Source organism: Bubalus kerabau, chromosome 13 (genome assembly GCF_029407905.1).
Source record: "Bubalus kerabau isolate K-KA32 ecotype Philippines breed swamp buffalo chromosome 13, PCC_UOA_SB_1v2, whole genome shotgun sequence".
NCBI lineage: Eukaryota > Metazoa > Chordata > Mammalia > Artiodactyla > Bovidae > Bubalus > Bubalus kerabau.
This window is the reverse complement of record NC_073636.1, coordinates 8,133,163-8,159,861: the sequence shown is the minus strand read 5'-3', so window position 1 is coordinate 8,159,861 and position 26,699 is coordinate 8,133,163. Positions and strand designations below refer to the sequence as shown.

At 36.5% G+C, this 26,699-nt stretch overlaps 1 long non-coding RNA gene across 1 annotated transcript; it reads left to right on the top strand.

Moving 5' to 3' along the window:
* The first annotated feature begins 7,474 nt into the window (after positions 1–7,474).
* Positions 7,475–26,384, top strand: LOC129625314 (uncharacterized). The gene is made up of 3 exons (XR_008701337.1): positions 7,475–7,563; positions 24,965–25,063; positions 25,987–26,384. It is a non-coding gene; the product is annotated as an uncharacterized LOC129625314 (long non-coding RNA).
* The last annotated feature ends 315 nt before the right edge of the window (positions 26,385–26,699 follow it).

Here is a 26,699-nt window from a genome sequence, read left to right as displayed (position 1 = left end):
ACTCAAGTTATTCAAGGCTGGTTCAACATTTAAAGATCAAGTAATTTAATCCATTACTTAGCATGCTAAATAAATAAGATCAAATGAGCATATTGCTAGAGACAGAAAAAACATTTGACAAAATCCAATACTCATTCATGAAAAAAATAAACAAAAAACAAAACTCTCATAAAACTAGGAATAGAAGAGAATTTCCTCACTTGATGAAGAATATCTACCAAAAACTCTTTTAATTAACATCATAACTACTGGTGAGTAACTAGATGCTTTCCCACTAAGATCAAGAACAAGACAAGGCTGTCCCATCTCACAAGTTTTATGTAACATTATACTGTAAGTTCGAACTAGTGCAATAAGAAAATAAAATCAGATTCAGTTCAGTCGCTCACTCATGTCTGACTCTTTGCGACCCCATGAATTGCAGCACGCCAGGCCTCCCTGTCCATCACCAACTCCCGAAGTTCACTCAGACTCACGTCCATCGAGTCAGTGATGCCATCCAGCCATCTCATCCTCTGTCGTCCCCTTCTCCTTCTGCCCCCAATCCTTCCCAGCATAAGAGTCTTTTCCAATGAGTCAACTCTTCGCATGAGGTGGCCAAAGTACTGGAGTTTCAGCTTTATCATCATTCCTTCCAAAGAAATCCCAGGGCTGATCTCCTTCAGAATGGACTGGTTGGATCTCCTTGCAGTCCAAGGGACTCTCAAGAGTCTTCTCCAACACCACAGTTCAAAGCATCAATTCTTCGGCACTCAGCTTTCTTCACAGTCCAACTCTCACATCCATACATGACCACTGGAAAAACCATAGCCTTGACCAGACGGACCTTTGTTGGCAAAGTAATGTCTCTGCTTTTGAATATGCTATCTAGGTTGGACATAACTTTCCTTCCAAGGAGTAAACGTCTCTTAATTTCATGGCTGCAGTCACCATCTGCAGTGATTTTGGAGCCCAAAAAAATAAAGTCTGACACTGTTTCCACTGTTTCCCCATCTATTTCCCATGAAGTGATGGGACCGGATGATCATCGTTTTCTGAATGTTGAGCTTTAAGCCAACTTTTTCACTCTCCTCTTTCACTTTCATCAACAGGCTTTTGAGTTCCTCTTCACTTTCTGCCATAAGAGTGGTGTCATCTGCATATCTGAGGTTATTGATATTTCTCCCAGCAATCTTGATTCCAGCTTGTGTTTCTTCTAGTCCAGCGTTTCTCATGATGTACTCTGCATAGAAGTTAAATAAGCAGGGAGACAATATACAGCCTTGACGTACTCCTTTTCCTATCTGGAACCAGTCTGTTGTTCCATGTCCAGTTCTAACTGTTGCTTCCTGACCTGCATACAGATTTCTCAAGAGGCAGGTCAGGTGGTCTGGTATTCCCATCTCTTTCAGAATTTCCCACAGTTTATTGTAACTAGATGCTTTCCCACTAAGATCAAGAACAAGACAAGGCTGTCCCATCTCACAAGTTCTATGTAACATTATACTGTAAGTTCTAACTAGTGCAATAAGAAAATAAAATCAAAAACATACTTTTAATTGGAAAGGAAGAAATAAAATTTTCCTTGTTCACAAATAACATTATCATCATATAGAAAGTCCCAAAGAATCAACAACAACAAAAATTGTTGAAACTAATAAGCAACTGTAGCAGAGTTACAAGATATAAGGTTAATGTACAAAAATCAATTACTTTCTGACACACTAATGATGAACAAATGGAATTTCAAACTTAAAACATTATTTTCATTAGCAGAAAAATTAAAATACTTAGGTATAAATCTAAAAATTATATACAAAATGTTTATGAGCAAAATTATGTGCAAAATTTTAAAACTGATAAAAAATAACTAAATAGAGAGATAATCCATGTTTATGAATAAAAGGACTCAATATTGCCAAATGCTAGTTTTTCCCAACTTCATCTATAGGTTTACTATAATTGCATTAAATTCAAGAAAATTATTTTATGGATAATAACAAATGAATTGTAAAGTTTATATCAAAAAAACAAATGACCCAGAATAATAACATAATATTGAAGAACAAACTCAGAGGACTGACAGTACCTAAATTTCAAGATACACTGTTAAGTTACAGTCATTGAGAGAGAGAGTGTGATACTGGTGAAGGAAAAGACAAATAAAATAGTGGAACAAAATAGAGAACACAGAAATACACTACATATATCTTTGACAAAGGAGCAAGAACCCAGTGGAGAAATAATAGTCTTTTTCAACGATTGGTACTAGGACAATAGTCATACATGTGCAAAGCAAACAACAAAATAAAAGAATCTAGATACTGAAAATTACAGAAATTAACTCAAAATGGATCACAGGCCCAAGTGAAAAACACAGAACTTTAAACTCCTAGAAGATAAAATAAGAGAAAATCTAGGTGATGTTGGGTTTGGTGATGCCTTTAAGTCATCAAAAGCATGATCAATGATTTTTAAAAATAAGCTGACTTTCATTAAACTTAAAATTTCTAATGAGGTGGATGAAACTAGAGCCTATTATACAGAGTGAAGTAAGCCAGAAACAAAAACACCAATACAGTATACTAACGCATATATATGGAATTTAGAAAGATGGTAACAATAAACCTGTGTACGAGACAGCAAAAGAGACACTGATGTATAGACAGTCTTATGGACTCTGTGGTAGAGGGAGAGGGTGGGAAGATTTGGGAGAATGGCATTGAAACATGTAAAATATCATGTATGAAACGAGTTGCCAGGCCAGGTTCAATGCACGATACTGGATGCTTGGGGCTGGTGCACTGGGACGACCCAGAGGGATGGAATGGGGAGGGAGGAGGGAGGAGGATTCAGGATGGGGAACACATGTATACCTGTGGCGGATTCATTTTGATATTTGGCAAAACTAATACAGTTATGTAAAGTTTAAAAATAAAATAAAATTAAAAAAAAAAAAAAAAACTCTGCCCTGCAAAAGACATTGTTCAACGGGAAAAAAAAATGCAAGCCACAGACTAGGATAAAATATGAGCCAATCAAATTTGATAAAGTACTATTATCCAAAATACACAAAGAACTGTTTAAACAATAAGAAAATAGCACAATTAAAAAGTGAGCAAAGTATTTTAACTTCTCCAAAGAAGATATGCAATATGCAAATAAGACATAGCAATATGCAAAGACACTCAACATAGTAAATTGCTATTGTTGTTCAGTCCATCAGCCATGTCTGACTCTTTGCAGTCCCATGGGCAGCAGCATACCAGGCTTCCCTGTCCTTCCCTAACTACTGGAGTTTGCTCAGAACTCATGTCCACTGAATCAGTCATGTCATCCAACTATCTCATCCTCTGTCGTCCTCTGCTCCTCCTGCCCCCCAGGCTTTCCCAGCATCAGGGTCGTTTCAAATGAGTCAGTTCTTCACATCAAGTGGCCAAAGTATTGGAGCTTCAGCTTCAGCATAAGTGCTTCCAAGAAAATTCGGGTTGATTTCCTTTAGGGTTGACTGATCTTTTTTTTTTAATAATTTATTTTTTATTGAAGGATAATTGCTTTACAGAATTCAAAAGGGTTGACTGGTTTGATCTCCTTGTTGTCCAAGGGACTCTCAAGAGTCTTCTCCAGAACCACAATTCGAAAGCATCAGTTCTTCAGCTCTCAGCCATCTTTATGGTTCAATTCTCACATCCATATATGATTACAGGAAAAACCTGTAGCTTTGACTAGATGGACCTTTGTCGGCAGTGACATCTCTGCTTTTTAATATGCTGTCCAAGTTTGTCATAGTTTTTCTTCCAAGGAGCAAGTGTCTTTTAATTTCATGGCTGCAGTCACCATCTGCAGTGATTTTGGAGCCCAAACAAATAAAGTCTGTCACTGTTTCCACTGTTTCCCCATCTATTTGCCATGAGGTGATAGGACTAGATGTCATGATCTTAGTTTTTTCAATGTTGAGTTTTAAGCCAGGTTTTTATACTCTCCTCTTTCACCTTCATCAAGAGGCTTTTGAGTTCCTCTTCGCTTTCTGCCATAGGGTGGTGTCATCTGGGTATCTGAGGTTATTGATATTTCTCCCAGCAACCTTGATTCCAACTTGAGCTTCATCCAGCCCAGTATTTCTCATTATTTACTCTGCATATAAGTTAAATAAGCAGGGTGACAACATACAGGCTTGACTTACTCCGTTTCCAATATTGAACCAGTCTGCTGTTACATGTCTAGTTCTAACTGTTGCTTCTTGACCTGCTTACACATTTCTCAGGATGTAGGCAAGGTAGTCTGGTATTCCCATCTAAGAATTTTGCACAGTTTATTGTGATGAACACAGTCAAAGTCAATGAAGCAGAAGTAGATGTTTCTCTGGAATTCCCTTGCTTTTCTTTGATCCAACAGATGTTGACAATTTGACCTCTGTGTGCTCTGCCTTTTCTAAATCCAGCTTGTACACCTGGAAGTTCTCAGTTCACAAACTGTTGAAACCTAGCTTAAAGGATTTTGAGCATTACCTTGCTAGCATGTGAAATGAATGCAATTGTGCGATAGTTTGAACATTCTTTGGCATTGCCCTTCTTTAGGATTGGAATGAAAACTGACCTTTTCCAGTCTTGTGGCCACTGCTGAGTTTTCCAAATTTGCAAGCATATTGAGTGCAGCACTTTCACAGCATTATCCTTTAGGATTTGAAATGGCTCAGCTGGAATTTCATCACCTCCACTAGCTTTGTCCATAGTAATGCCCCCTAAGGCCCACTTGACTTCACACTCCAGGATGTCTGGCTCTAGGTGAGTGATCACACCCTCGTGTTTAGGCAAGTCATTAAGACCTTTTTTGTACAGTTCTTCTGTGTATTCTTGCCACCTCTTCTTTAGACCTTCTGTTTCTGTTAGGTCTGTAACATTTGTCTCCTTTATTGTGCCCATCTTTGCATGGAATGTTCTCTTGGTATCTCTAATTTTCTTGAAGAGATCTCTAGTCTTTCCCATTCTACTGTTTTCCTCTATTTCTTTGCATTGTTCAGTTAAGAAGGCTTTCATATCTCTCCTTGCTATTCTTTGGAATTCTGCACTGATATGGGTATATCTTTCCTTTTCTCTTTTGCCTTTCACTTCTCTTCTTTTCTCAGCTATTTGTAAGGCCTCCTCAGACAGCCATTTTGCTTTTTTGCATTTCTTTTTCTCAGGTATGATTTTGATCATCACCTACTGCTCAGTGTTATTAACCTCCATCCATAGTTCTTCAGGCACTCTGCTCATCAGATCTAATGCCTTGAATCTAGTTGTCACTTCCACTGTATAATCACAAGGGATTTTATTTAAGTCATACCTGAATGACCTAGTGGTTTTCCCTACTTTAGATATCACTACACATCTAACAGAATAGCAGAGAAACAGAATGGTGACAACACCAGATGGTGACAAGAATGTGGAGAACAAGGACTCTCATCCAGGGCTTCTGGGAATGCAAAATGGCACAGCCTCTCTCAAATAAGATCAGCCATCTCTTACAAAGCGAAACACGGTCTTATCATGTGGTCCAGCAATCACGTTCCTCAGTATTTACCAAAAGAATTTATGTCCAAATAAAAATTACTTCCAAAATAAAACCTAGATACAACCAAAAACTCTTAGAAGTAAATAAAAGAGGAAAACTTCATGATAAAGACCTCTAAAAACAGAATAAGCCCTAATGTAAATGACATCACTGACTTGATGGACATGAGTTTGAGCAAGCTCCGGGAGTTGGTGATGGACAGGGAAGCCTGGCGTGCTGCAGTCCATTGGGTCGCAAAGAGTTGGACATGACTGAGTGACTGAACTGAACTGAAAGTATTAAATTTAATTAAGAATAACGTATCAACATTATTAGTTCAGCATCAGCAATTTCAAGAAATATACCACAGTAATGTAAGCTGCTGTTGATATGGGAAACTGTATGTAGTGGCATATGTGCAAGAGGGTATATGAAAATTGTATACTTTCTGCTCAATTTTTCTGTAAACTTAAAATTTCTATAAAAATGGCTTATTAACTTTTTAAAAGAAAACATCCATTATTTTATTTTGCCTCTTATTAGATTGTTCCTCTGCTGCAACAACTTAAAAGCTAAGTTTGGATTTATCTTAGCATTGGGCTTCCCTTGTGGCTCAACTGGTAAAGAATCCGGCGGCAATGTGGGAGACCTGGGTTCGATCCCTGGGTTGGGAAGATCCCCTGGAGAAGGGAAAAGCTACCCACTCCAGTATTCTGGCCTGGAGAATGCCATGGACTGTATAGGTTCATGGGGTCACAAAGAGTCGGACAAGACTGAGTGACTTTCACGTTCACATTAGCATTTCTTCAGCTGATACTTCACTAACTTATCCATTGATTCATTCATTCAGTGTTTGACTATTTACAGCATTTGCAGTATCATCCACTCAGGCTTTTAAACATATAACTTCTATGCTATTTTACTTTCTTTTTAAAATCTTTTATAATATATTAGTTTCATATTTAGAGACTATGAATCATCTGTTTTACAAGTCTAGTATCTTAAATTAATTATATATGCTCTTTGATGGGAGCTCCTAGAATTATTTTTATAGGTTACTATGAGGATAGTGTTCTTGCCTGGAGAATCCCAGGGACGGGGGAGCCTGGTGGGCTTCCGTCTATGGGGTCGCACAGAGTCGGACACAACTGAAGTGACTTAGCAGTAGCATGAGGATAAGTCAGTCTCCAGGATATATCCAAACTGGATGCACCCAATTTTAATTTATTACTTCTTCCCACTGATGAACTATTCAATCAAACAGCTTTATCAACTAATATGACTGGTTATCATACTATATAGATTACATATAGTATACGTTGTACTATATACTAAAGTGTATGGCTCCTTAGACCTGTTCTCGGCACACAGGATAATCTTAACAAAGTTTTAAATGTTTCTTGAATTAATATTTTTGGATACATGAAGAATATTACAAAAGGCATGATTCACTAAATGCTTAATTTTAACTAGGAGATTATGGCACTAGATGAGATTTTATCTTTACAATGAAAAAAAATGCTTTAAAATAATAGTTAAAAGTATAAAATAAAGTCCCTTCTCTGAAGGACTCAGTAAAGGACTTCAGAGTTAGTTTGCAAAGAAACATATACATCTGGAAAAATACAAAAACTGAAAATAAATGATTCCATTCAAAAATGTAGAAAATGTCACAACATTGTAAATGATAAACTGCTCAATTAGTGGCTTAGACAAGTACTACAGGAATTCTGAGAATAAAAAAAAATCCTGTGTGCTAGAAAGAGCTGGCTTCACAAAACAGAAACAGAATGAGTCAGATCCTGAAGAAACATAAGCGAAAAGTAAAAGATCAGACATGCTGAAGAGTACCTGTGCTGACTGGTACAGCCAGAGTGGTTGAAGTCAGAGGCTGAAGGGCTGGGTGAGAACCAGAAAGGTAGGGTGGGGCAAATTTAAAGAAGACAGTGAATTCCAATCTAATGAGTTGAAACAGTAATTCTGGGCAATGCAAAGCACTCACAGGTCTTCAGGGGAAAGCAAGATGCTGAAGCAAACAAGAGCATCAAGGAGGTATGTGGACTGGAAGAACAGTTAAGTAGCTATAAGAAAAATGATTACAGGCATGATGAGAAAAGTGACTGAATTGGGAGGAAGACAGTGAAAATGGGAAATATGCAAAAGTTGCCCTATCCCCCCGCCAAAAAAAAGAAATTAAAAAGGAAAAATGATTTGGAGATAAAGTATGTAGAACCAAAGATGAGTCCAAGTTTCTGAAGCTAGAGAAGTATAAGAATGAACAAACTGTTTCAAGCATGTTAAGCTTGGACTATCGGGAGACCTTAAAGAGAAATGTATGTTAGATCATTTGGTAATACTGGAATTGGTGTTCAATTGTGAGATTAAAACTAAAGAGAAATAAAGTGCAATTAGCTTCATACCTGTTACATTTGAAACCTTGAAAATAGATGCTATTCTCCAAAGAAATTGTCCTTAGGCAACTGTCTATTAGAGTAAAAGGTCAACTGAGACTTGGAGAATCTATTTTTAGGGCATAGATAAAGAAACAGCAATATAAAAACACACACACAAAATACAGTCAAAGAGGGAAGTCAAGAACCATCATGGGAACACTAAGGCAAATTTTGTTGCCTCTCCCATATTATCATGAAAATCTTTCCTATAATCCACTCCCATTTAATAATTTCAAAATCCTATAATCACTATAAAACATTTTTTCCCTTTAAAACATTTTTCCCTTACAAAAAAAGATACTGGACCTCAAGGAGAAGTCAGTGACAACTGCATTTTACTATTCACTATTGGTAAATTATTTACTACTGATAAGTTATTCAGTAATAAACCAAAATGAAAATCATGACATGATTTGAACCAGAAGCCATACTGAGTGAATTCCATTAAAGCCTATTCAAGAACACAGGATTTCCTAAAAATAAGAGGAGGTCGGCTGCTTCTGAAAATCCTGGTGACAACAGTATCAGAGATCAGAGTCCAGAGTTTCATATGCTACTGAGGATTTACCTAGTAGAGAAAAATTTCATACAGGCCCAGAAAGGCAGGATAACAGCCTAATAATGTAGACTGTCCACACTGATCGCTAAGGGTTTTTCACTCATTCAATCAATGTATTCACTCATTTATTATCTAAATTACCGAGTAGCCACTGTGTGTCAGGCACTAAGAACATAAATATGAATAAGATACATCTCTCTATCCAGGGCTTTATTATCCTCAAACACATATGCCTATTCAGTGAGACAAAGTAGAAATATCTTATTTCTATAAAGGTATATAATTTGCAAGTCAGTCAAAATATAAGGTTGTACTTGTGAAAGAATTCATGTCTACCTCTACCTGACTCTAGAGATTCTATAAAAAACTCTTTTAGCATGAATAAGTCTCATGTGCTCTTTTCTCATTTTTTCTTACCCATTCTTGGTACTTTAATTTAGCCTACTCTGAGAGTCAATCACCCTAATTGCACCTAATTACCAATTTCTTTCACAAAAAGGAACATAAAGGAGTATAAATTATTATCCCCTTAAAGTTAAAATTGGGTATTATTTCAAATCACATCTCAACAACTTTGCTAATAAACTCCTGATAACGTATAAATATCAAACACTGCAGAACTCAAGATTTTAAACCCCTCAGAATGGAAAACCATCTGTTCACAATGACCCTTACAATTACATTAACCATTTCAAAGTAATTTCTTTTATTCCAGTCAAAAATTGTGTTAGAGACACTGTCTGTCAGTAGCTGGCAATCAGCAACTTCAGTAATCATGTAATACTCTATCTTTATAAGAAAAATTTGCTTCAGGAAAGCAGAAATTACACAAAGGTTAACATCAATTTGATGACTTTTACTTCACTACATGGATAACTCACATAGAAAGCAACCTAAAATATAAAAAATAGTGAGTGTAAATAAAATGAATATTAAATCAACTTTTTAAACTTTCATAGCAAACTTTTTGAAGTATTATAAATTATCTTGCCACTGCTGATGAAAATCTAGTGGTGCCTCAAAACTGGATTAGGGTTTCCCAGGTGGCTCAGGGGCAAAGAATCTGCCTGCCAAGTACGAGACATGGGCTCAATCCCTGGGTCGAGAAGATCCCCTGCAGAAGGAAATGGCAACCTATTTCAGCATTCTTGCCTGGGAAATCTTGTGGACAGAGAAGCCTGGTGGGCTGCAGTCCATGGTGTCGCAAAACAGTTGAACACGTCTTAGCAACCAAAACAACAACAACAAAACTGGATCAACAGGATATATAGGCAGGGAATGTCACGTTCAGTACTATGAGAATTAATTTCTCTTCAGGTCATTAAGCTAATAACCTGGAGGAAATAAAGATAATGGGTCAGAAATTCTGATATTCCATAGTTAAGCAATACTGAAAACAAAATGGCCTTTGAGCAATGCGGAATAAGAAAGCCAAAGAACTAACACATTTCTTAAAATATTGATTCTCAATTTGGAAATGGTCCAAAAAATCAGCGAAAGACAGCTGTAATACAGAGTATGCTCCACACCTACAACAGTTTTTCAAGGAGGTTGAGAGAATTCCTGTTTATATATAGAAAATGTATATAACCATTTCTCAAAGATATTATTTAAAAAGTGATTATTATAACTGTGACACAGGCACAGGGATTCTAAATTTAAAAATGATACAATTAAAGTGTTGAAATGTTAAAATATGTCACTTGTTTTAAGAAAAGGGCATCACGAACTTAAAACGCTTTCTAAAATGAACTACAAGAACAGAAAAATTAACAAATTACTAAAGAGGCTGAAAAATCTCTTCTCTGACAATTAATAAAGTCAGAAGCACATTTATCTTGACTTCTTTAAATGAAGTCAGACTGAAGTCTTAAGGTTGAATTAAATAAAGCCAGTAATCTCTTTTCATCAGTTACATCTGTGGATTTCCAAGTCAAAGACATCAAAAAGACTACCATAGATAATCAATTTATACATGAAACAGAATATTGAAGAAAAGCTGTCTACAAAATATTAAATTATAAAGAAAGAGTAAAATACATTTGAAAAGGAAAAACATGATATTTAGAAATTATAGTAGAAATTTTTTTTTATTTTTATTTTTAAACTTTACATAACTGTATTAGTTTTGCCAAATATCAAAATGAATCCGCCACAGGTATACATGTGTTCCCCATCCTGAACCCTCCTCCCTCCTCCCTCCCCATTCCATCCCTCTGGGTCGTCCCAGTGCACCAGCCCCAAGCATCCAGTATCGTGCTTCGAACCTGGACTGGCAACTCGTTTCATACATGATATTTTACATGTTTCAATGCCATTCTCCCAAATCTTCCCACCCTCTCCCTCTCTCACAGAGTCCATAAGACTGTTCTATACATCAGTGTCTCTTTTGCTGTCTCGTACACAGGGTTATTGTTACCATCTTTCTAAATTCCATATATATGCGTTAGTATACTGTATTGGTGTTTTTCTTTCTGGCTTACTTCACTCTGTATAATAGGCTCCAGTTTCATCCACCTCATTAGAACTGATTCAAAGGTATTCTTTTTAATGGCTGAGTAATACTCCATTGTGTATATGTACCACTGCTTTCTTATCCATTCATCTGCTGATGGACATCTAGGTTGCTTCCATGTCCTGGCTATTATAAACAGTGCTGCGATGAACATTGGGGTACAAGTGTCTCTTTCCCTTCTGGTTTCCTCAGTGTGTATGCCCAGCAGTGGGATTGCTGGATCATAAGGCAGGTCTATTTCCAGTTTTTTAAGGAATCTCCACACTGTTCTCCATAGTGGCTGTACTAGTTTGCATTCCCACCAACAGTGGAAGAGGGTTCCCTTTTCTCCACACCCTCTCCAGCATTTATTACTTGTAGACCTTTGGATCGCAGCCATTCTGATTGGTGTGAAATGGTGGTTTTGATTTGCATTTCTCTGATAATGAGTGATGTTGAGCATCTTTTCATGTGTTTGTTAGCCATCTGTATGTCTTCTTTGGAGAAATGTCTACTTAGTTCTTTGGCCCATTTTTTGATTGGGTCATTTATTTTTCTGGAGTTGAGCTGTAGGAGTTGCTTGTATATTTTTGAGATTAGTTGTTTGCCAGTTGCTTCATTTGCTATTATTTTCTCCCATTCTGAAGGCTGCCTTTTGACTTTGCTAAATAGTTTCCTTTGATGTGCAGAAGCTTTTAAGTTTAATTAGGTCCCATTTGTTTATTTTTGTTTTTATTTCCAATATTCTGGGAGGTGGATTATAGAGGATCCTGCTGTGATGTATGTCAGAGAGTGTTTTGCCTATGTTCTCCTCTAGGAGTTTTATAGTTTCTGGTCTTACATTGAGATCTTTAATCCATTTCGAGTTTATTTTTGTGTATGGTGTTAGAAAGTGTTCTAGTTTCATTCTTTTACAAGTGGTTGACCAGATTTCCCAGCACCACTTGTTAAAGAGATTGTCTTTAATCCATTGTATATTCTTGCCTCCTTTGTCAAAGATAAGGTGTCCATATGTGCATGGATTTATCTCTGGGCTTTCTATTTTGTTCCATTGATCTATATTTCTGTCTTTGTGCCAGTACCATACTGTCTTGATAACTGTGGCTTTGTAGTAGAGCCTGAAGTCAGGTAGGTTGATTCCTCCAGTTCCATTCTTCTTTCTCAAGATTGCTTTGGCTATTCGAGCTTTTTTGTTTTTCCATACAAATTGTGAAATTATTTGTTCTAGCTCTGTGAAGAATGCTGTTGGTAGCTTGATAGGGATTGCATTGAATCTATAGATTGCTTTGGGTAGTATACTCATTTTCACTATATTGATTCTTCCAATCCATGAACATGGTATATTTCTCCATCTGTTAGTGTCCTCTTTGATTTCTTTCACCAGTGTTTTATAGCTTTCTATATATAGGTCTTTAGTTTCTTTAGGTAGATATATTCCTAAGTATTTTATTCTTTCCGTTGCAATGGATTGAAACACTTGAGCCAATTATCTTTCTTCAATTTGAAATGTTATTACAGAAACGCTGATGATTAAATTCAATTGTTACATATATAATATATATACTAAATAAAATAGCTACATTTCAGTTTTTCTGGTTAAGGAATGATGCTCACTAGGACTTTCCAGTCAAACAATGTCCACTAACTCTAACCTAAATTAACAGAGATTTCAATTGTGAAACACAGCCAAAGCCTTCGTAATGCTCCCTTTCAGTGTTCTCAGAGCTTTCCTTTCCACCCAGGGTTGAGAGCTGGGGAGATGCAAAGAAGAAAACAACTTATTTCTCATCCTTAAGGAGCTCACATTCTAGCAGGGGAGTGACCTGTGAATAAGTGATATGGCACACATGATATATGCTAAAATACAGATTTGTTACATAGTGAGTGCTTCCAAAGGCTGAAATGAGTTAACGTACAGGCTTGTGGCCCAGGGTAAGATGAATAACTCCAGTCAAAGGAATGTGAGGCCAGTCTCCCAAGAGCTTCATCAGAGCTCACCGATAAATTTTAAAAAGGTATTACTAAAGGTATTACTAAATTACACACTGAACCCAATGCTGACAGGTTCCGCTTTCAGTGCCCACGGAATTTCCATTTGTTACTGGTATTCTCATCATATAAAAAGTTCTCATTCTACAGCAAAAGCTGGCCAGGACACTCATCAGGCCTAATGAGGACAGAACCCATGTAATGGTTCAAGTCAATACTGATGATGTCAGTCCAAAATCAGACACAACCAAGTCATCAGCACTGTGGGGAATGCAAAAGAGCCATTAATCTTTAAAAGCTTTTTAAATATTTAGTAGATCTAACGCTATTAAGAAATAAGGCAGCATTAGTTCAAAATCTTGAGAAACAGGCTTGCCCTTTCCTAATACTTGTGCATTTAAAAGACTCCTCTCACACTTTGCTGTTCACACAGCAGCTGACAAATCATTTCTGCAAACTGGCAAAGAGTGCTGAAATTAGAATTTAAAAGAAGAGTTGGCAGCAAAAAAGAAATCTTCTTTTTTGATACTACATAAATATATTATTAAAATATTTGCTCTTATTTTCTTATGAATCAGATTTATAAATAACTAATACACATTAGAAGTAAAATTTTGTAGAATTTTTTAAATGGCATAATGAATGCCTTTGTACCAAAGACCTATTTTCTCTCATTTTGATACATTTACTTTAGCTTTTCTCAGCACAGAATACATATACCACATTTTTACTGAAAAAAAAATGTGGTCATTTGCCAGTTAATTATCAGTTTTATATAATCAGAAGCCGCACCCTGAGGCATTTGTATTGTTTCCTACGAGGATCAATAAAATAACACTAATATGATCTGTTTTCATTAATATATAGATTATATATGACAAGAATCTTAATATGCTCTTGGAACTAGACAGTTACTACTCCCACACTGATAACACATAATCACAAAATAGCTGAAATTGTGGACAATTTTCCCTCTCAACATTCCTAGGTGGACTTCTTTCTCCCTTTTTTCTTCACACTTTGCATATTCCTATTTTGTTTAAATATGCTAAATTTTCTAGGGTCACCTGCCACCCTAGGGAGGTTTTCCACTGTTTTTTTTTCTGTCCAAAGATTGTGTACTTTCACCACTGTTTTTATTTCCCACCCAAGAGACTATTTTTCTTTCTAGCAATCACACTTGACCACTAATGAAAGATCTGCTACATTCATTACTCCTCTTCCTGCTATTGCTAGAACTTTCTTCCAAATACTGTGCTGGCACCAAGAACAGCCCATCTACACTGTCTGTTCTTTTCTAATTATAAACTTAGCAGTCCGTTTCAACTAGATCAGAGAATAAAGATTGATCATTAACGTATATCTGTATTTATATTTATGTATATATCTATATCTACCCACTCAGCCAAATTTTAATTTATAATCAAAGCAAATTACACTATTTGGTTAATATAAAAGGATTGTCAATGAAGAATGGAAAGTTAATGTAAGCATACAATGGTGGAAAACTGCTTAATGTTAAGTATAAATGAAAATTAACACATGACTATGATAGCATCCACAAAAATATTTCACCAACAGAAACACAGGAGTTGCCAAGATTATGCATCAACAAGCAAAATGCAAGTACCAGTACTAGTTGAAAACAGATAATAATCAACTGTAGAAGACAGAAAGAAAAAGAATGAGAAAAGACTCAAAAGACTGAATTTTTGTTGCCTAATTTACTCAAAGCATTAGGAACAACATTTGCCAAATGCAAAAAAAAAAAACCTGTCAACAGAATAATAAACTCTACTAATAAACTAGGTATTTTATTTTGTTGTTTGATTTTTTTAAAAGAAGAAGAAAAAATCCACATAAGGCTTTAAAAGCAAACACAGTTCTATTGAGTCAAAACATGTCTGAAACGGAGAAGCATAAATGAAGTAAGTAACCTAGTGAAGGAAGGATCTGAAATAAACATGAAGATACAAGAAAGGAAGGCCAATTACCAGCTTAATTACTAAAGTGATTATAAAGCTACTATTTAAAATAATTGGACTTCCCCAATGGCTCAGGGGTAAAGAATCCACCTGCAATGCAGGAGACACAGGAGATGTGGGTTCAATCCCTGGGTCAGGAAGATGCCCTGGAGGAGGGCATGGCAACCCACTCCAATACTCTTGCCTGGAAAATCCCATGGACAGAGGATCCTGGTGGGCTACAGTCCATGGGGTCGGAAAGAGTCAGACATGACTGAGTGACCCTGCTTTTATGCACTTTAAATAGTTAAATTTTTTATCCTGGAGTCAGCTTTGGAGATGATGCTTTTGGATAACTGCCAAATAACTAGACCATAATTATTTCTGAAAAAAATTATCATAAAAATGATGAAAACTCTGCTTCAATATTTTTTAGCAGAATTTTCACCAATTTTATAATAATCTAAATCAGAATAAAATACTTAAAGAATATTCTTTCTAGGAAAGAGATCAGAGATGTGAGGCACAGTTTCATTGGTGGGTCTATGACTATAATATATTCCTTCTACTATGTCCTAGCTAAAACTTCAATGCCAAATGGTACCTGGGACTAACAACACAGGTTCCTGATCTTTATTAGGTCTTGGGGTGAAATTTATGGATCCTCTGCAGTAAAATACACTTAATACCATGCACAGAAAATCAGGTTCATGAACATCCTCTCCTCACATCATTCTCACCTTCAAGCTAGGGATCCATACTTCAGAACTCAGACGAGAAAGGGAAAAAAAAAAAAAAATGAGGCACAGCACTGTTGAAATGTCTTAATAACTGTACTATGCTACTTAAATGTATAATGTGTAACATAAAATCTGACTGGCAGATACAACATAGTGCCAATGATGTCTTAGATGATTTAACATCTTTTCTACACAACTGTCCTCCTCTCCTTGGAGAAGGCAGTGGCACCCCACTCCAGTACTCTTGCCTGGAAAATCCCGTGGATGGAGGAGCCTGGTGGGCTGCAGTCCACGAGGTCGCTAAGAGTAGGACACGACTGAGCGACTTCACTTTCACTTTTCACTTTCATGCACTGGAGAAGGAAATGGCAACCCACTCCAGTGTTCTTGCCTGGAGAATCCCAGGGACGGGGGAGCCTGGTGGGCTGCCATCTATGGGGTCACGCAGAGTCGGACACGACTGAAGTGACTTAGCAGTCCTCCTCTCCTATCACTAAGTGACAGACACTAGGCTACTCTCAAGCAACTGCAAGTAAATGACTCCCAGTTCTGCGATATACTTCATCGAATCACACCACCTGCAAACTAATGCCTTTCTATGTAAATCCAATTCAAAATTTCTAAAAATTAAAGAATAGCCACAGTGTTCCAACTATTTTCAGAAACAGACTATCATCTGAAATCCGGGATGAATATCACAGCCTATCAATACAAGATTACCTGAATATAATCCATTTTACATGAACACCAAGAAATGAAAACCAAGCACAGACTTTCAACTTTGTCTGCTGACCCACCTTTGCTCATTCATCTCTTCTTTCGGTGTGATCATAAGTATTGCGTGTTTAATAACAAACACATATTTTTCTCTTCCTCTGGGAAGAAATCAATGAATGATTATTTGGTGCTGAGAATAATAAATACAGACCTTCTGCTTCAGAGAACATCATTCAGCAGATTTTCATTAAATTACTATTTTGAAAAGTTGACTTGAGCACTGTATACATAAAATACATGTCAACAAAGCAGTTAGCCCTGTTTTATCCACCTTGTTTTTTAAAAAAAATTACTTATTTATCTTTTGCTACGCTGGGTCTTCATTTCTGTGCACAGGCTTTCTTTAGTTGTGGCGAGTGGAGGTCACTCTCCAGTTGTGGTGTGTGGGCTTCTTGCTGCAGTGGCCTATGTTGTTGCAAAGCACAGGCTCTAGGTACATGAGCTTCAGGAGTTGCGGCACTTAGGCTCAGCAGTTGTGGCTCATGGGCCCGGTGGCCCCATGGCATGTAGGATCTTCCCTGACCAGGCATCAAACCTGTGTCCCCTGCAATGGCAGACAGATTCTTAACCACTGGACCGCCAGGGAAGCCCTAACCATCTTGTTTTAATCACCCATATGGCTGGATATCCAACCACAAAACCACCCATAAAAATCACTGCACTGATCTCAACATAGGACTATATGCTTATCTATGTATTCTTAGATCTGAGCACATACAAGGATGGCTTTCTTACATTTCAGACCATGACATTTATAGCCACACATCTGATTAGCAGCCATCCTAGAGGACCACTTGCCACTGTGAATCAGAGCCTTAGAAATGCCTATCCTTTTTAAGTCTGCATATCCTTTCTTAAGAATTTATCCCGAGATAACAATTACGAAAGTATATAAAGACCTGCAAAAAAGAATAGTCATCAATACCATTTTTTATATTCCATATATATATATGTTAATAAATGATATTTGTTTTTCTCTTTCTGACTTACTTCACTCTTTATAACAGGCTCTTCGTTCATCCACCTCACAAGAACTGACTCAAATTCATTCTTTTTTATTGCTGAGTAATAAAATATTCACTGAATATATGTACTACATCTTCTTTATCCATTCATCTGTCAGTGAACATCGAGGTTGCTTCCATGTCCTGGCTATTGTAAACAGTGCTGCTATGAACACTGGGGTACAATCATATCACGGTTCTCTCAGGGTATATGCCCAGTAGCAGGGTTGCTGGGTCATATGGTAGATTTTTTCAGGGAAGGACTGGAGACACAGATGTGGAGAATGGACCTGTGGACCCACTGGGGGAGGGTAAGAGTAGGACGAATGGAGAAAGTAGCATCAACATGTTGTGTAAGATGGAGAGCTGGTAGAAGTTGTTGTGCAGCAATCGGTGCCCAGCCTGGCACTCTGTGATGAGCTGGAGGAATGGGATGGGGGAGGGGAGGAAGGTTAAGGAGGGAGAAGTTGTATGTATAATTATGGCTGATAGCGGAGCCTGGTGGGCTGCCATCTATTGGGTCGCACAGAGTCGGACACAACTGAAGAGACTTAGCAGCAGCAGCAGTCTTATTGTAAGGCAGAAACCAATACAACACTGAAATTTTTTTTTCAAGAATAAATGAAAATAAGAATGGTCGTAACAGCACAACTTATATAAAATGCTTTATTAAAAGTTTAAATGCCCAGCAATAAAGGATTAAGCAGCTATCACACACATGGCATGTCTGTATGATATGGTCATTAGAATTCATGTTTCAGAAGATATTTTATGACAAGAAGATTATTACATGTCATGAAGAATAAAAAGAGGTTACAAAACACTAAGTACAATTCTATCTTTCAAAAATTAAAATATAAATTTATGTGTAGATAAAGACCTGAGAGAATATATACCAAAATGTAACTGTAGTTAATCCCTAGGGTCCTTAAGATTATAGATGTTTTAAGTTTTATTCTTGTTGCTTCTCTGTATTTTCTGTTCATGTTTATAGTAAACATGTATTACTTCTATTAAAAAAAAGTCAATTTTTCTTCAAGTTATAAAATTTAGGAAAAAGCATATATAAAATTCCCATTAAAATTATAATTTTTGAGAAAGTAAATTTGGGGATGTTGCCACTCTACTATATATAAAGCTCTTGTGAGTGAGGTTACCTGATTTATTTGTTTTTTATTTATTTATTTGTTGCAGAATCATAATTAACCCCCAACTACTCTTTTGAAATAGAAGATGCCTCTATCACCACTATATTTTCCTGTATCTCATCCTCACTTCTACTCCTTGTTGGTAAATTCATAACTGACTGGATTCCTCATCATTTTTCTCTCCCTTTCCTCCTTTTTATAAGTAAAGAAACATTTTTTCACCAACAAAAACTACTATCTTAATCTATACTTTATTATCTAAATTGATTTTCAGTTAAGATATCTTTTCCTTAAAAAGAAAGCAGGAAGGAGATAAAAACCAGAAAGAAGAAAGTTCATAAACAATAAAGAAAAATGTAATTGTATGGCTTCCCACGTGGCACTGGTGGTAAAAAATCCACCTACAATGCAGGAGACTTAAGAGATGCAGATTCAATGCCTGGGTCAGGAAGATCCCCTGGAGTAGGAAACGGCAACCCGCTCCAGCATCCTTGCCTGAAAAATCCCATGGACAGAGGAGTCTGGAAGACCATAGTCCATGGGGCCTGCAAAGAGTCGGACATGACTGAGTGACTGAGCACACATATGCCTGTACTGAGCAGAAACAAGAGTGAGAGAGAAATTTTTCTTTGTAATATTTGTATGTTTCCTTGGGTTATGCTAAGTCTGCTGAAGGGGAAAAAAAAAAAAAAACACACTCAGGAGAAAAGTTATAATAATTCAAAAAGTAAATGACTACTTGAATTGCTATTATATAACACTCATTATGACACACTTAAGGCTTACTTTGATTACTGGACATGATTTGTAAGGCATAGCTGGGCTTTTACATATTAAATATAAGCAATAGAGCAGGTTACCAAAATGAAATAACTTATACAACAACACCCACACAACTTTCCAATCCAAACCCAAGGAGGAATCCAACTTCTAAATGTAGTCCTTAGTTCAGATCAGCCATATTAGTCTTTATAAAAACTATCTCAAGCCTCCGTTTTTCACTTCTTTGAGTATAGCTGGTGTGGGGGAAGTGGGAAAATCAGAGAAGCAAGGAGAGAGACTGAGAGAAGAAAGAGGCTAAAAGGGAAAAGGAGGGGAAGGCGAAAAACACAGAAGATAAAGAGAAGAGGACAGAAAGGTAACAAAAGGGGAAGAGAGAAATAGTGCCTAACTAGTGATTGATAAGAGAAATAGATAATTTTACATACATAAATTACATTCATGTTAACATGAAAATAAGATTTAAAGAGAAAATCACAGTATTTTATCCAACAGGTATTGCAACTTAACTAGGGGGAAAAAAGAAAAGAGACATTAGAGGTCACTCGGGTACACACCACTATGCATTTGTCCAAACTCACAGAATGTGCAAAGGATGAGTGAATGGTAACGTGACGATGAGCCCTGGATAACAGTGTGCCAGTGAAGCTTCACTCATCATAACACAGGTGCCACACTAGTGGAGGATGTGCATAAAGGGGGAGGGATATGGGAAATCTCTGCACCTTCCCCTCAGTGACGCTGGGAATCTAAAATCTGACTCTAAAACTACGTCTTAACTTAAAAAACTTAAACATTCACATAGACATATTTACTAAAAATTGGTCACTTCAGTCAAAAAAACAACACAAACAACAATCATCTGTTCCTTCAGTCTTTCAGCTGGAAGAATACAATTTACTACATTAAACAAAAGGATATGAAATGCTCTCAGTGGAATAGATTACCTATATTAAATACCCAAAACAAAACAAATTTGTGTTTAACCAAAGGATTTGATCATTTCTTCACAAAATCCAATTATTTCCAAACACTGTTCAATGTATTTAGTGAGAGGAAATGTGGTTCTATGATACAACCACCAACTTCTCTCCTTACATGAAAACTCATCTCATCAAATATGACCAGTCCAACAGAAAAAGAAATGTGAATATGTGGTTCCAAAGCACCCTGTAACGTAACACTGTGGCATGCTTGACTGTACTGTTGACAACTGATAAAAACCAGACTAATGAAGAGGATCAAAATAATAAAATGATTTTCTGAGGAAATGACACCAAAAAGGACCTAATGAAACAAAATCTTACAAAATAATTAGGTTTTACAGACATATTCTTCAGATTTCAGCATACAAATGTTGTATGCTGAAATCCAAAATAACTGAATCCAAAATAACTGATTCAACATAAGATATCACAAAAATGTTTCTCAATTACTAATTTACCAGTAGTTGATAATTCCCTACTCTTATTCATGCATTCATCCCAGACATAATTCCTGAATACCTACTTCATACTAAGCACTGTGAAACGTGAATAAAAACACAGGATAGATCATCCATAATAACTCAAACATAAGGCAATAATAGCACTGAAATTCAGAAGCATTTAAAATTTCAACTTAGCCAACATGTGCAATTATCCTTTCTACTATTACCTTCATCCTAATATCCAAGACTAGCAAAACTTAACCAATTCCAGATTTAATTTTTCTTTCTGGTGAATTTGCTTATGAGTCTCGAGAAAGATAAAAAGTCAAGAGGAGACTCAAAAGACCTAACATCTCCACTAAAAGCTTTTCCTTACACATAAAGTCACTCATCTTTTCAAACACCGTGCTCACATACAATATTTCAATTTAAAAGAAAAAGATCAGCATGAGAGTTCTAAAAATAGGTTTGATAGAAATAGAGCAACACTAAGTACTCAAGGACTCTAAAGAGCCTAAAGATCCACAACAATCAACATGTAGCAACTGCGAATTTTTTTGAATTTGCACACACTCTGAGGCCAACTTGTGGGCAGTCAGTCCCTTCCCTGCTCACGACTCCTGCCACCAGCCCCATCTCTGCATCTCAGAGACCCTGTTTTTCTACTCAGTTTTACTCACATCTTATAACGGATGCCCACAAGAAATAAAGTATTACGTTCAACTAGGGTGACTGCTCACTGTTCTTTTTTTTTTTTTTTCAGTATGTGTGTGCTCAGTCGCTCAGTCATGCCCAGCTCTTTGTTACCACATGGACTGTAGCCCGCCAGGTTCCTCTGTCTATGGAATTTCCCAGGCAAGAATACTGGATTGGATTGTCATTTTCTACTCCATTTTTGGTATGGGAATTCAATGTATTCCTCAATGATTTAGGAACCTTTGTGTTAGCCATTTTTTGTTTGGTTTGGGTTTTTTTTAATTGAAATACAGCTGATTTACAATGCTTTGGTTTCAGGTATACAGTGAAGTGCTTCAGTTATACATATATAGACATATATATGTATATATTCTTTTTTACAATCTCTTCCATTATAGATTATTACAAGATATTCAATATAGTTCCCTGGGATATATTATAGGTCCTTGTTGATTATCAAATTTATATGTAATTTTGTATATATTTTAATCCCAAATTCCTAATTTAACCTTCCTTCCCTCTCTTTGGGTAACCATAAGTTTGTTTTCTATGTCTGTGAAATAGGTTTTGTTTTGTAAATAAATTCATTTGTATCTTTTTTTTAAGATTTCACAATAAGCAATATCATATTTGTCTTTCTCTGTCTGGCTTATTTCACTTAGCATGATAATCTCAAGGTCTATCCACGTTGCTGCAAATGGCATTATTTCATTCCTTTTTTATGGCAGAGCAACATTCCACTGTATAAGTGTGTTAATCACTGAGTCATGTTCAACTCTTTGCAACCCCATGGACTGCAGCCTCCCAGGCTCCTCTGTCCATGGAATTCTCCAGGCAAGAGTGCTGGAGTGGGTTGCTGTTTCCTTCTTCAATTCCACTATCTATATCTTCTTTATCCATTCACCTGTTGATAGACATTTAAGTTGTTTCAATGTCTTAACTGTTGTAAACGGTGCTGCAATGAACACTGGGGTGGATACATCTCTATTTTTAGCTTTTTAAGGAACCTTCATACTGTTCTCCAGTGGCTGTGTGAAGTGACATTTCCACCAACAATGTAGGAGGGTTCCCTTTCCTCCACATCCTCTCCAGCCTCTATTGCAGATTTTTCAATGATGGTCATTCTGACTGGTGTGAGGTGATATCTCATTGCAGTTTTGATTTGCATTTCTCTAATAATTAGCAATGTTGACCATCTTTTCATATGCCTTTTGGTCATTTGTATGTCTTCTTTGGAGAAATGTTTCCTTAGATCTTCTGGTTATTTTTTATTGTTTTTTTTTGTTTGTTTTTGTTTTTTTGCTATTGAGCCATATGAGCTGTTGGCATATTTTGGAGATTAATCCCTTGTCAGTCACATCACTTGCAAATATTTCTCCCATTTTGTAGGTTGTCTTTTTGTTCTATTTATGATTTGCTCTGCTAAGAAAAAGCTTTTAAGTTTAAATAGGTCCCACTTGTTTACTTCTGTTTTTATTTCTATTATTCTTAAGAGATTGATCCAAAAAGATACTGCTGTGATTTATGTCAAAGAGTGTTGTATGTTTTCCTCTAGGAGTTTTATAGTACCTGTTCTTACATTTAGGTCTTTAATCCATTTTGAGTTTATTTTTGTGTATGGTATGAAGAATGTTCTAATTTCATTTTTTCACAGGTAGCTGTCCAGTTTTCCCAGCACCATTTATTGAAGAGACTGTCTTTTCTCCATGGTATATTCTTGCCTCCTCCATTGTAGATTAATTGACTCTAAGAGCACGGGCTTATTTCTGAACTTTCTATCCCATTCCAAATCTCTGTGTCTTTTTTTATGTCAGTACCATAGTATATTAATTACTGCAGCTTTGTAGTGTAATCTGAAGTCAGGGACTCTAACTTCTTCAGTTCTAATTTTCTTTCTCAATATTGCTTTGGCTATTCAGGGTCTCTCGTGTTTCCATGCAAATTTAAAATTTTTTTGTTGTAGTACAGTGAAAAATCTCATTGGTGATTTGATAGGAATTGCACTGAATCTATGGACTGCCTTGGGGAGTGTAGTCATTTTGACAATACTGATTTTTCCAATCCAATAATATAGTATATCTTTCCATTTGTTTGTGTTATCTTCTATCTCTTTAATCAATGTCTTATTGTTTTCAGAGTACAGGTCTTTTAACTCCCTGAGTAGATTTATTCCTAGGCATTTTATTCTGTCTGATGCAGTGATAAATTGGATTGTTTCCTTAATTTCTCTTTCTAACATTTCATGTTAGTGTATATAAATGCAAGAGATTTCTGTATATTAATTTTGTATCCTGTAACTCCACCAAATTCATTGATGAGCTCTAGTAGTTATTTGGTAGCATCTTTAAGATACTACACAAGAGTACAGTATCATGTCATCTGAAACTGTGACAGTTTTACTTCCTCTCTTCCAGTTTGGATTCCTTTTCTTTCTCTGCTGTGGCTAGGATTTCCAAAACTATATTGAGTAAAAGTGGTGAGAGTGAACATCCTTGTCTTTTTCCTGATCTTACAGGAAATGCTTTCAGCATTTCACACTGTGTGTGATGCGAGCTGTATGTTGTTATATATGGCCTTTATTATCTTGAGGTAGATTCCCTCTATGCCCACTTTCTGGAGAGTTTTTAATCATAAATAGGTGTTTAATTTTGTCAAAAGTTTTTTGTGCATCTACTGAGATGATCATATGGTTTTTATTTTTCAATTTGTTAATGTGGTATATCATAGCAGTCCCCAACCTTTTTGGCACCAGGAAGCGATTTTGTGGAAGATAATTTTTCCATGGTGGAGAAGGAAATGACAACCCACTCCAGTATTCTTGCTGAGAGAATCCCATGGACAGAGGAGCCTGGTGTGCTACAGTCCACAGGGTTGCAAAGAGTCAGACATGACCCAGTGACTAAACAAAACAACAAAACAATTTTTCCATGGACTACAGCTTTTGGGTGATCCAAGTGCATTATGTTTATTGTGCACTTTATTTCTAATCTAATGCTGCTGCTGATCTGATAGGAAGTGCTGGTCCACAGCCTGGAGGTTGGGGACACCTGGTGTATCACACTGATGACCTACATATATTAAAAAATTCTTTGCATCCCTGGGATAAACCCCACTTGATCATGGTGTATGATCCTTTTAACACACTGTTGGATTCTGTTTGCTAGCATTTTGCTGAGCATTTTCACATCTATGTTCATCAGTGGTGCTGCTGCTGCTGCATCAGTGATACTGACCTGTGATTTCCATTTTTTGTTGTATCTTTGTCTTATTTTGGCATCAGGGTAACGGTGGCCTCATAGAACGAGTTTGAATGTGTTCCTTCTTCCGCAATTTTTTGGAAGCATTTCAGAAGGTAAGGCTTGTTTTCCACTATTTTTAAACTGTTTGATGACAAGTAATGTCTTATTATCTTTATATCAGTAGCCTCGAACATCATACATGTACCACACTCAGAACTACAGCTATAATAAGGATGAGAGTTAATACTGGAAGCTTACTACAGAAGTACCTGGCACTGTTGTAAGTGTACTATTTAATGTATTATTCAATTTTCACAGCTTAAGGTACTATTTATTAACCTAATTTTACACATGAGAAATCTGAGGCTCAGAGAGTCAACATCTGTTGCTGAGAAAGTGAATGGCATGGGCAGAACATAATTTTGGATACAAAGAGAATTGACATAGTTCAAATTCTGGTTTTTACACATTGTGCCCCCTTGGGAAATTCACTTACTTGTGCTGAACCACAGTTTGCTCCTATGTAAAACAGAGGTCATGTTTATCTCACTGTGCTGCTGTGAAGATTCAGTGTGACAATACCTGGAAGGCCCCCAGCAGTTCTCAAATCCTGGCCGTTAGAGTCACCTGGGGAAATCTGGGGCACTTCCTCCCATCTATCAGAATCCATCTAGGAGGCTTCTCAGATATTTCTTTGATTTCTCCACCAGCCAAGAGAAGGCTAGGTATTATTAATAATTTACAAAAGTAAAACATCAATCGGGAGCACATGTCAGCAACTAGACTGTCCTTTTCTTCTTGTCCCTCTCCCCTCAACTGTTACATTCTACCCACGCCTTCAGTTAATTAGAGCAGCAAGAAACCGCGCCAGCCTAAGCAGCAAGTCGGAAAGTGGCAGGCCTAGAAGACAGGGGTATAGCTTTTATTCAGCTTATCGATTCCAACAATTAAACCGCAGAGTAACTCAAAACTGACAAATATCTTCGAAGGGGATAAAACTATAATTAGTCTTACAAAGAAGAAACCATTCAGTAGAATATTGGTTTATAGAAAACAATAGTCTCCTCAGTTAGTCTCCTAGGCAGTGATTAAACAGGATTCCAATAAACTAATAGGCAGAAAACAATTATGTTAAAAATTATGCTAATATTGATTTTAATTCCCGTTCAAATTTCTGAAGAGTTAATTGCTTTCTTATTTCAGAAAATTTTGAACGTTTATAATCTTCAAGAAGCCCAAACTCCCCGGAACAACTCCAAGAGAATTTAACAGAAAGAACTGAAATGGCTATAGTGTGTAGCTTTCAAATTAATTAATTTGTAAATACTATTCAACTATTTCAGAGAAGGCAATGGCACCCCACTCCAGTACTCTTGCCTGGAAAATCCCAGCGACAGGGGAGCCTGGTGGGCTGCCATCTATGGGGTCGCACAGAGTCGGACGCGACTGAAGCAACTTAGCAGCAGCAGCAGCATTCAACTATTTGAGTAAATAATTTTAAGAAAGTACAAAGAATTAAAGTTAACTTTAGATTTCTGGAGAGTCATGCAATCAAAGCTCTATTATCTAGGACTTTACCAATAAGAAAACACTAAAAGTTGGTATTTCTGATATTCCTCAATATATATCTTCAAACTAGTTGCCACTATCCATAATAAAAGAGGCTTAATGATTTCAACCATAATGAATACAGAGTAGTCAATCTTTCCTAAGAGATGTTTCTCTCTTTAGAAAACTATGAAAAATTAACACAAATTAATTAAACCAATATTTTTTTAACTCCAAACCTGAGCTGGGGCATATGCAAAGAATAATTATGATATTAACTAGTATTTATTTGTAAGTACTACAGACACTAGACTAGATTTTAAAATCTTTGACTAAAAGAGGGAAGTAATCTTCATCTTTATTCTAAA